Here is a 12,551-nt window from a genome sequence, read left to right on the forward strand (position 1 = left end):
TGTTTAGTAACATTTTTTTTCTATTTAATTCTTTTCCTCTAAAAAATTTATAAATCTTTTAATCTTATTTTATATTGCGAGATAAAAAATACTCATTGCAAATTGTGAAATTATATTGTTATTTATTCTATTTTTTTTGTACTTGTATGGTTTGTCATGGAAACTTCGAAGGGTCTAATTGAGATGATATACAACAGGTATATATGTAAGATTACTCTATTCGTATTACTTTACCTTTTATTTATATTGTATTGTCTCGTTCAAATTTTTGAATGCATTTGTTTTAAAAGCCTCCCTACAAAAATAATCTTCATAAAATTACGACTAATTTACTATATTTTTAGATGTACAAAAAGATGTATTTTAAACAAGAATATAAACAAGACATATTAAAATACTATTAATCAAATCATTTTTCGATAGAAAAGGAGTCAAAACATTTCATTTTGTAGGATATTGATTTCAGTTCGATATTTATAACACGGTTGACGTGAATTATATTTGTAATCTATATAAAATTACAAAGAGAATCGATAAAAATAGTCTTCACATTATTTTTTTAACTTACAATGCCTTTTTACTTATTAAGAGCAGTGCTCAAAATAGATGCACATTTTTCTATTTTGTTGAACAAGGTGTTTTCATTATTACCGCCTAGTGTTTTTTTTATAAAAGCCTGATATAAGAATATATTAAATGAATAAAAGATTTTGTTGAATTGTATGAGAAAAAATTTATAGCTATATACATACTTACCTCATACTTAAAAATTTTCAACAGAAGAATCAGATTTCTAAGTGTATTGAAACAGTCAAAACACTGAATTGAACTAAATTAAACCACTACAAAATAATCACATTTATATAATAGACAACGAACAGAACAATTCACTTACGTCTGATCCAAGCCAGCTTTGCTGCAATTATTGTTAGTGGCACTTTATCATCGGCTATAGGCATTTTCACTTCATTTCGAGGAGCGTTAACACTAAAACTACCGAACACTTAAATTGGGTCTATAGGTGCCAACAATACGCTAAAACCAAATTTTTAAAGCACCTTTAGGCGCCAACAGTAGCCAAAAGCTTAACCAGTTAACTGTGTTTGATAAGTATCACGTCATCTTAAAGCTCGAAATGATACCAATTCTTGCATCGATGAATTATTTATTTTTTTCGATAAACATGTAATTCTTCTTTATTTTACTTTGATTTTTCAATAAAATATACCTCAGCTACATTTGTCCTGCGTTCGACGGATACTCACTTCGTTTGTTAATTTTATTGCGCGCAAAACAAGAGATTTTTCAAACTAAATTCCACAGTTAACAGGTTAAACTATCACAAAGTACATTTTTACTTACTATAGAACCGCCATGTAAACACTTACTCTACAGGTGACCAGGTGCGTCAATGAAGGTACAAAATGCTTACGCTTCGAATGCTTTAATTATTTATTTAAACAAATCCCAACATTTCAAACATTGATAGTTGTGTGTACGTGTACATGTGTGTACTTGTGTACGTGTGTACCGTGTGTTCATTTGTTCGATTGAAATCCTGTGTGTAAATGACGCTGGGAACGTCGCAGTTTCACGCGTTGAATTCATCGAGAACCTTACAACTAAATGAGGCCCGTTCGACGCGAACGCGGTAACCTCACTTAAAATTATCGGTCGCGATTCGAAAACCGGAAAAGAAAACGCGTCGATTGAACGTGTCAACCGTTCGTCGACCGATCGATCGACGAATCATCAACGACAGGACTTTCGAACTCATTCTCTCTCACGCTTTCGCTCTCGATCACTCTCGCTACACCTCTTTGTTTCGCATGTTCTTAGAAAATTCAAGCCATGTTATGGTTCTAAAAACGTCCCGGGACAATCGTGTCTCTTCTTTTTCGCCTGCTAAACACGCATGAATCCTCTTTCGGATGGCGAGCGTTCCTCGACTAAAGTAAATTAGTAGTTCGGTTACTTACGGCTGGCCCCTCGCACGGGTTCTTTCCTTCGCTCTTTCGTAACACACAGACACGCACAGATGCTCGCAACGACTTGTTTCCCGCTTAATTGTTCCTCCAGACCCCTTCGTTATCTGGAATACAGTGCAATCTCTATTGCCCGAATCCTCTACTAATGAAAGATCTCATTAAACGCGTAGTGTACGTCTGCTGGAGGACATTCGCATCGAAATATCCCCTTTTTCCGTAATTATCGTTGGCAATTAAAAGGCTCGCGAGGACGAAGGTATTTCGTTACGGGCAGAAAGTTTCGAGCAAATGTGTTAAATGTTTTCGTTTATTACGATAACTGAACTTTAACCAAATATTTCCTGCCTCGCCATCACCCTTGCAGCTCTTTAGTCCGTGATTGATCAGGTAATTCAGAGGTTTTTTAATAGGAATGTGTATGATGAATTGAATATCGAACAGGAAAAAAATACTGTTACTTGAAAAATATTTTTATTGAAATTGATGTATTTCTTTAGTTATAAATGAATTTGTAAAAGAACGATTTAATTGTTTGAAAGAATATTTATTTTGTTAAGGTTTAAGAAGTTCAAACATTGTGTTATAAGGTGTTTTGTATGTAAGAGCTTGTTGTAAGTTCAAAAAATTTAGAAACGCATTTTTGAAACAGTAATCTTGGCGAATTCACTCAAAATTATATTAAATGCTTGTTTATATTTAAATTTAATTTCGTGAATAATTATTCAAGCAACTATATTTAAATAATTGTGCTATTATTTCCACGTATAATACAAACACGAGAATTATTTGTTTTTAAGTTTAATTCTGTTTATTAATCTGCAAGCATTAAAAAATGTAGTTTATTCACGAAAAGCTTTTGTAAACTTTATCCCAGACGTGTAATCAGTCATTGGTATAAAACACGTTGTGTATTATTAACTAGGAACGCATAATAAAAACTGTTGTTCATTCTAAAATAATAATATGCGAATAATGAATTGCACATCAACGATGGATTTATAAACAATTATTCGCTAATAGCGTCGACTAGTTGCTATATTATTATTAAATAAAAATAACAATAGAAACATTTAGATTGAAAAGCAATTACACAATCCAGTAGTAATAAAAGATCTACAATACCAATAAAATTAATATTACTTAAAACAATATTCCTCAGTTCAGGTTTCAAATAATATTCTTCCAGCATTCATTAACCCTTGAACAAAGTATAAAATTCCTTAACATTAACAGTCATATGTGTCGAAAGCGTTCCAATCAAAAAGGTATCCCCAATTGTAAGAAACAACTAATTTTCATTAACGTGTGTTAACAACGAAAACTGATATCCAAGAAATACATTTAAACGTGTACGTCTTTAAAAATGCCACGAATTTCACGATGATGATTTTATAACAGTATAAATATCCCCAAGAAGATATGCGCAGGGAACACGTTTAAGGGTTAGAAGCACCTACGAGGAACATATGTAAGTTCGGGGAGAACCGTCCTTGCAAGCACCTTCCAAGAAGAAAAGAATAATAGAATTAGCATAGACTCAAACACTCGTCGCGATCCAAGCGTCGTCTCCCATATCGAATATAATTTACAATAATGCTTCATCCATTGTCTCTCGTACAATCGTCCGCTATACCATCTCATCCTCTTTCTTCCTTTCCTCCTCAATCTCTCCCTCTCTCGCTAACACACGAACACACTCAAAACCTAAGAACACACGCGATTACACTGACAAGAACTTCAACGATTCGCCAATTTATTATCTAGCAAGTTCACCGCTTCCCTTTAACCTGCAGTCTCGCATGATCAGGTTCAGTCTCCGTTCGACTTCCTCTCTATCTCTCACACACGCACGCACGCACGCACACAATTTCTCTTTTTCCCTTTCTCTCTCTCTCTCTCTCTCTCTCTTTCTCGCGGCACCAGAGATTCCAAAAAGTCGAGGTCAGACCCTCCAATTCCTCGAATAATTCCACTTAGTGCTCCGACAAATCCGGATAAAAGGAAGCCCGGGGAAAGCCCCTGGGCTCCCTGGCGCGTTGTCTTTTGGGTTCCTGAGATTATATCAATCCCCTCGTTTCACGGCGTCGAGCGTCGCGACGACCTTCGCCAACGATCCAACTTCTTGTACGGATGCTCGGATTCGAGTCGAACTCGTGTCGTCCCCGATACCCTCGTTTTCTATGGAACTTTCACCACCCCAACCTCTCCCGGCTTCTGCAATTCTAGCTTCTTCCATGCCGAACAACCTCCGAAAAAAGGTAAAAGGGTCGACGTTTCCATCCAAGATTCCTTAAATCCTCTCCGTGTCTTCTACAAGTTTTTCGACTGATTTCAATAGCTCGGATAAGGTCAACAACAGCCCCGATATCACGTTAATACCAAAGAACTCGAACAGGCAGCTAAAGACCTTTGAAAATGATCGTCTCATCTCTAGAATAACGAACGGACGTGCGGAATGTTTGACGCGCGATCAACGATTAATGTCGAGGATCTGATAGCGATCGGAGACGCTCTCGAGCTTTATGCATTTCCGATTTGTAAGAAATATTGGGGAATAGAAGGTGAGTCAATAGTCACGACCCGGGATTTAAACGAGTTGCTTTGTATCTATGGTTTGTGTCATTTACGGTTCTTGAGCGATTGTTAACACTGGAAGTAGTGGAGTGGTCCGTATGGGTACTTTGTGATTCATTGGATTCTGAAATCTGTAATGCTGCCTTCTATAAAATCGCTTGTGTTTTTTATTGCAGTATTTAAATTATTATTCAACTTATTTATATGTTGCTTTTTCTCTGTGTTCTGATAGAAATAGATATGCGTATATTGTTGGCAGTTTCCGTGTTGAAGATGGTTTATGTGAAAGGAATATTACAAAGTTATTATTGGGATACCGTGAAAGTTGAGATAAGAAACCCTGGAAGTGACTACTGGCCAATACAGTATAAAGGTATCTGGAAAGTTCGCACGGTTTCACAAATGACTATTTTGTAATGTTTGATTGTTAATAAACATGAAAGTTATACGTTTGAGGAGTATTTAAACATGTAAAATACAATACAATTAGAATATTAATAGAAACTACTTATGTATTTGATTTATTATTTCTGGTGTAAGGAACTTTTTAATTCTTTAAATAAACTTTGCCTTCCATAAAGAACCACATTATATTTGATAATTTAACGTAATTGATGGATGAAAATTGAGATAATGATGAAATTAAATATTCAACATAAAATGAATTCAATTCTTACGAATTCGAAATCTTTAAATTATTGTTTAATCAAATATTTATAATATTATTATGTGCCAAAATAACCGTTTGGAAATATAAAATCTTTTAAAGTCAATACAAATAGTCAGTTTTAATTCAAGAATTAAAACTATCGTGGTCCAATGTTACACAGTATTCATTATTAAAGCTTCTTGCTGTAAACCAATCTTTTTGTAAAAAGTATCCCAAAGTTTCGCTCATGCATTCAATTTTATCAATGGATCAGGTGACACGAGATACTGATAATATATTAAAATAGAAATGATGAGGCTATTATAAACAAAGGATATTACAAGTAATTGAAGAATTTTATGAAAATGTGTTTGACCACCGATTTTACTTCAATGGAATAGATACCAGATCAAACTATAAATTCTTGTTAAATATTCCAAATTTTATTCAATTTTTGTAAACATTAGTTTCATAAAGTTTGTATCTATTAATTTCTTTTTGAAAAAAAATGATGACAACATTACGCGGTATTCCCAGGCGGTCACCCATCCAAGTACTACTAACCACGCCCGGCGCAATATAACTTCGGTGATCGGACGAGAACCGGTGCATTAATACACGGTATGAACGTTGCCTAAGAAAACTACTTAAAACATTGAATTATATATAGTATGAGCATATGTAATTCAATATTAAATATACTGTATAAACCAGTTTCGATAGTAATGAAAATGAATGTCAATAAATGAGTTTATTATCCGATCTCTTTATAAGTATATTGAAGTTGAGAAACATTAGGATAATTTTTTGTAACGAACACCACATCCAAACGTATTAAGAGCAAAAACAATGTTAGATTCTATAAATTCTTTCAAAACTGATACGAACTTCCAGGATGCTTAAATACTTCAATTATAATTCATTCTACTTGTCTAGATTGGAAAATTTGATTCATACATGAGAAATGTCATTTTATAAACTGAAACCTACTTGAGAAAGTACCTCATCAAAGAAGTCATTCAAAATCTAATTAATAAAATACAATAAATAAAAAATTCACCGAGTGTAATAAATAGTAAATAGATTTAATTGTAGGATTGCATAATAAATATTTTTAATTTAACAAAGGTTTACTTACTTACTTGTAGATGATACTTTTATATTTTCTTGATTCGAATGAAATTCACGAATACATTTTGTCGACTGGAAAAGACATAAAACAAGTCTCATAAACCTTAATAATGCGTCGAAAATACAAAAACTATCATTCAATTCATAGAAACAACGTAAAAATCCAAATCAAATTACTATTTTCAAGCACTCGTTATATGCAGATAAATGTATACCTTTAAAAGTTGATTTAAAAAATCGAATGACTAAATCATAAAACTGTTAAGAAACATTTAGAAAAAATGTTATAGAAGATGTCATAGGATCAATCAATTCATCATTGGAAATAAAAAACTGTTATACAACATGTTCACCTAAACGAAATTAAGAAAAGGTGATATCAATAATGGACAAGGCATTTCACGCGCAAAAACCCAAAATAAAACAGTGACACGCGTCCAGATCGTCTAGCTGTTTTAATTCATACGTCTATTCAGTGCTTCGGACGAGTATCGAAATCTCTTAAGGCCATTGATTTGTGCTCGTATTTGCCGACATATCTGTTCCGTTGACCCACAATTGAAATACCTCTCGATTAACCGCAAGCACAGGGCCTCATTCACTTTACGGCGGCGCCATTTTACCCGTGTAATCTTCCGTTATTCTCGAATAAAACTTTAAGAAACCGCAACTACAGACTTTGTCTCTAAAAGAAAAAAACGAAACGAATCCCGAAGCCGTTCGCGAATCGCTCGACGCGAAACGCCCGTACTCGCCCCCGGCCTAACCGCAAACACGTCTCCCCCATCGCAGTGCACCGCAGGCCTACGCGCACGCCTCCGTCGAAATCCAATTCAACAACTTCTCAAATCCGTGGCACGTTGATAACAACTTGATGACGCCGCATTGTCCCTATCGGCTCTCTAATCAAATCGAACTTCCCGCCCGAGGCAAATCGACCACTGCCCGCAGTAGCGACCACGCGGCTGGGCGCTTGGGAAGCTCGCGCGATCAGACACGAACAAGCTGGCGAGCGAATGATCTCGATCCCCGAATTGTCTATCCACCTCTTCAGACCGAGATCTCTTGAATTTGAACACGTTTCTTGGCACTCCCAGGCGTGCCAGGCTGCCTGAGTATCCCCGGACAGGACAAGCCTACATTGGGCGCCGGGACCTTAGGAGGCGGTGGCGGTTCCGGAAGATTCTCGTCGTCGTTATCGTCGTCGCTGCTGTCCGCGTCGTCGTCGTCGTCATCCATCCTGGCAGTGGTCGCGTCGACGCAGGGCGACGGTGTACGGGTTCTCTGGACGCAGGGGCTCATCGTGTACAATGGCGGCTCGAGAATCCTCTTGCCACCTCCAGGTGGTGGCGAGCACTGAAACTCCTGCAGCTGCAGCTCCAGCTCCTGCGCCAGCTTCGCTTTGTGCGGCGGCGGACTCGAGGATGGCGAGTCCATCAGGTTTAACGTGGACAGCCTTTGTTTACCGGAAGACATTTCGATGCCGGAACAGCCAGCCTCCAGCAGCTCCTCCTTCTTCTTGTCGCCAAACGCCGAGGACAAACCGGCCGCGCTCGAAGCGTTTCTGTCCCTCTGATGATAGATCCCGGCGAAGATCAGGATGTTCAGCAGCAGCAGGAACACTCCGACCGCTATGGTGACGGTCAAAGCAGTGGTATAGCTTTGGTAGTGGCTCGAGGCTAGCTTGCGTAACAGATTGTTCGGACCTGGACCTAGATTAGGATGCTGCAACGTTCTCGACGTGGTGGCCACCGTCGTGGTGACCGTCGCGTTCGGCGTGCACTCGGTGGTCGGAATCGCGCTCGACATGGACGACGGCTCGGTGGGCGAGGGCATCGGCAACGGTGGTGCCGGCAGCGGAAGAGCCATGGTTTGCGGACGCACTGCGCCTTCGTAAAGACTGGGACTTTCCGCCAGGTGATGGTGACGCATGCTGATCTCGTAGCCCGGCCGGTGCAACTGGGGCAACAGATTCAGCCACAGAGACATCTTATGGCCTCTGTAATGCGACCGCATTTCCGTACTACGGCCAGCCTCCAGGTACAGCTGATTTATTGAATCGTATGAATCCCAGAACGGCGGGCTGGTCGGAAGCCCGTCGGATCCCGTTGTCAGCGGGCTGGCGCCGTTTGGGTCCCTGAAACATCCCGCAATGTATACATTTCTACGATACGGTTTCGGGGCTGGAAATTGTATTCAGGCCGATCGGTTTAGATACACGGCCGGCTTGAAATTGAGGGACGTTCGCGTATTGCCGTTACGTGTTTGGTACTTTTAGTTCTATCGATTGTTGCGATGCGTCTGTCGCGCTTAGATCGATGGAACTGCGAACGAAACGAAGATAATGTGTTGTAGCCAAATGAAATTTTTTAGTCTAATAATGAAAATTGGAGTAGACTTTGCTTAAGATATCGTTAGAAGAAATATGAGAAGTGAATGATTACGCGTGGAAATAAATTGAATTGTTAAAGCCGTTATAATTGCGTATTGCTTATTTATGACTGTTTGAATTGTGCTAAAATAAGTATATATTGTTAAGAGGAGCTTGAACTTGACTAGATTTCAAACACGCATTGTATGTAACATAGAAACTACGAAATATATCAAGTTGAAAAAGAAACTTTAAGATATGAAAGTAACTAGAAACTTTTGTGTATCACAAAATACAGTAAGGCCCAAAGTTGTGCCCTCTCGATTTACATGGTTTGCAGTTACGTCGTATCTGCGTAACGTAGTGGTCAATTATTTTTAATTACTGAAACAGTCTGAATGTTACTTGCGTAAAAAATTCGTCGTGCAGTAGATTAATTTTACGTTGTTATAGTTAAGTAATTTCAAATTATATAGTTTATACACCGGTTAAGAACTTATAGAAATATATTTACATTAAACGTACAAGTGTAATTAGTAGAGAATCAACATCATTATTTACGTATATGCAATGGTACCACAGCATCAGATGCCCTCATCTTTAAATTCTGTTGTTAAAAAAAATACTATAAGTATATAAACTAAATTAAAAATAGTAAAACTTTTTATTAGTGGAATAAAAGGTTTTACGATTAAGCAAAAAGTAAATTTGCCAAGAACACCTGTGAGGACGATTCTTAAAGATAAAGAACGTATTTTAATGACAAATTCGTGAACATCGTGGTCTTTCGGTTCTTCGTAAACATTCGTTACATGTAATCTCTTCTATTATTTTCATACATTCGAAAGAAAATGTATCTCCTAATTTACTAAATACGTGTAAATATATGTATGTTTTCACATACACGCATACATGTCTACTTTGTGTACCCGACTTACGTCCTTTTCGATTTTACGTCGCCCACTCCGGAACCAATTAAGACGTAAGTTCAAGATTTCACTGTATATATAAAAGGATAAAATATAATTTATCAAAGACCAAGCTACACTGTAAGAGTTATGAAACACACTTACGTAAAACTCTTTTGAATATTATAATAGTAAACAACAAATGTACGATCTAAAGTATATAAAGTTCTCATTACTAATTATTACAAAACTCCAAATGCACCATAATGAATATCTCTATCTGAAATTTATTTCTATTGCCTTAAGCATATAGCAAATTATTTCGAAAATTACGGTTTCAATCACTGCAAACCACATTGCTAACATCACCATCCACAATACAAAAACGTTCGCAATACGAAATGGAAAACATTTAGGACCGTAATTATAATCAAAACGTGAAAATGGAGTGATTTCAGTCGGAGCTACCACGTGTTAAAGGCTAATAGAATAAAAACAGCTTTAGCAATTCTCTCATTTCGGTTCTGATTGCCGTCGGATTATTTCACGGTGTCGAACGACTGCGTCATTTTTCCGTTTGTGTAGCGAACGAAGGGCGGAGAAACTTGGCCGGAAATTGCGTTTCAAAATTGAGTTTGCCGAACAGCCGGCTTTCTCTGAGCCAGTAGGTGTCCTAGCGATATCGCGTGGACGCGAATGCAATCGCATCGTGTGTTTTCTATCTCTCACTGCTGCTGCCTGCCTGCTGCAGTCAGGATCCTCCTTTCGTGAAAAACGACTGGCCGTGTCACTGGTCGTAAGAATCAAAAAATATACGAGGAAAAGCGAGAACAAAGACTGAAACATCGATTTCGCGGAGTCGACGGGAAGAAATCTGGGGCAAGGCAAGATACTCGAAGATTGGAAGCTTCGTTTCTGATTAAGGAAAATTCCGATCTCTCTAATACAGACCATTCGTTAATTAAATTCAATATATTTAATTAACTGACACGACTCATTGGTCAAATTAAAAAAATAGTAGATTCGAATTAATGATTAGTAGTACTGGAATTAATATAATGTGATCCTTTTTCTTTGGTCAGCATTTGATTACTTTAAAAGCTTTCGTACGTGTTTGTAGGAGAAGCGAGATACGTAAAGCTTGACATTATATTTCATTTTATTATTATACACTGTCTACCGTAAATGTTCGCTTTTCGCTATTATTTTTACATGAATGCATTATTGAAGAACTGTGTGTTTTACACTGCTTTTAAAAATAATTCTTTAGAATAATTCTTTTTGTTTCGTAATGTTTAGAGATACTTGGTATTATGTCTTTTATAATGTATTGTAATTTTCCTTTACTGTACTTTACTTTCATTGAAAGTGCACGTTTTCGATGTTTCAGCTCTCAGAATGTAGTAGAGGAATATAAAACACGTATAATGTACAAATAATTTATTTTACCTCTTTCAGAATTGAAATAGATATATTTCAATCTTTTTATGCAATTATTATTCTGGTCACTGTTATTTGTGCGAAATATTAAGCTTTTACATTTTTGCACTTTAGATATGCATCACAGATGATTCATCTTCAATGAAAGGTACCTATGAAAACCATTTTTTCTGCATTTCAGCTAAGGCGGACGTTCAAAGTGATTAATGAAGAAAACAGAGTAAGTTTCAATTGAACAGACAAGTTTTCATTTCCATTAAATGTATTTAGTTTGTTTCATTTACTAAAAGTTAAATTTTGAATCAATTTAATCGCGTATTCTTACTGTGTTCCGATGAATTCCATTTATAATATAACAAAAAAGTGTGCAGTTTCAGATTTCAATGTCTTTTTTTTCCTCAATGTTTTGTAATATTCTCTTTCAGGTCCAAAACTTAACAATTTAATCGTGATACTCATTATTTCACTCGAAAACATTTTGATAACTAGTAAAACGGATTTAATTATTAAATACGATATTTAGCTAATGTTCAGCTTATATTTGTTAAAAGTGAAATAGAAATAACTATTAAGGTACATTTATATCGATTTAATTAATAATTATTAATTAATAATTCAATAATTCATCGTTTACGCCAATTGAATATGAATCTATCAAGGTTTGGTGCGAACGAGCATTCATTGGTTCGGTCTAAATACAGTATAAGGACTCTTTTGAATTTCAATAAGTTTATTTGCAATTCTATACACAGTATAAAAATTATGACTGTAAATAGAATTTTATAGTATTGTTTATTTTAAAGTACAAGTTTAAATAAAGAAAGTATGAAATAATAAATATAATCATTAAATAATGATAAATATTACATAAGGAAATCATTAAATTCTGAACTAGTAGAATATACCTATTTTAGTCAGACAAGTGGAATATATGTACTCTTGGTCAAGTAACTATTCTTACACATTTGTAAAATAAAAATAAAACCTAATGAAACGAGATGAAATTCTTATAGATACATCAACACAACGTTGATTTTATAAAATATTCATTTAATTATCCAAGTACTCCAGATATTACAAAACATTTAAATAAGTCTGAAATTTTTTAACTTGAAGCTTTTAGTGTTCACTTTTTATAAAAAAATAGAAATGAATATAATATTATTCAAAGAATGCGAATCTAAAGTGATTTAAAATTTTTAAGAATATAAAACATGTTTAAACAAAATTTAAGTACCTAAGTGATCGATTGCTTGTATAAGAATTAAATTACACGCGCACAAGAATCGAAAAAGAATTTATGTGGACAAATTGGCTATTTACAGCCACTCGAACGTGATTGATTATCAATCATACGATCATATGATTGATGTTTCACTCAGCAGTAGAGTACCTGCTACCCGGAGTACAATGAAGATAACGCTCAAGTTTCTCAATTTTTAACTTTCGAAAATTAACTTGATTAATGAACCAGTCTACTAACTTCTTTC

The 12,551-nt window shown here is 35.8% G+C and overlaps 1 pseudogene; it reads right to left on the reverse strand.

The window, feature by feature from the left end:
• Positions 1-5,723: 5,723 nt before the first annotated feature.
• Positions 5,724-5,846, reverse strand: LOC116431175 (5S ribosomal RNA; annotated as a pseudogene).
• Between the last annotated feature and the right edge of the window lie 6,705 nt (positions 5,847-12,551).

Source organism: Nomia melanderi, chromosome 2, assembly GCF_051020985.1.
Source record: "Nomia melanderi isolate GNS246 chromosome 2, iyNomMela1, whole genome shotgun sequence".
Lineage (NCBI taxonomy): Eukaryota > Metazoa > Arthropoda > Insecta > Hymenoptera > Halictidae > Nomia > Nomia melanderi.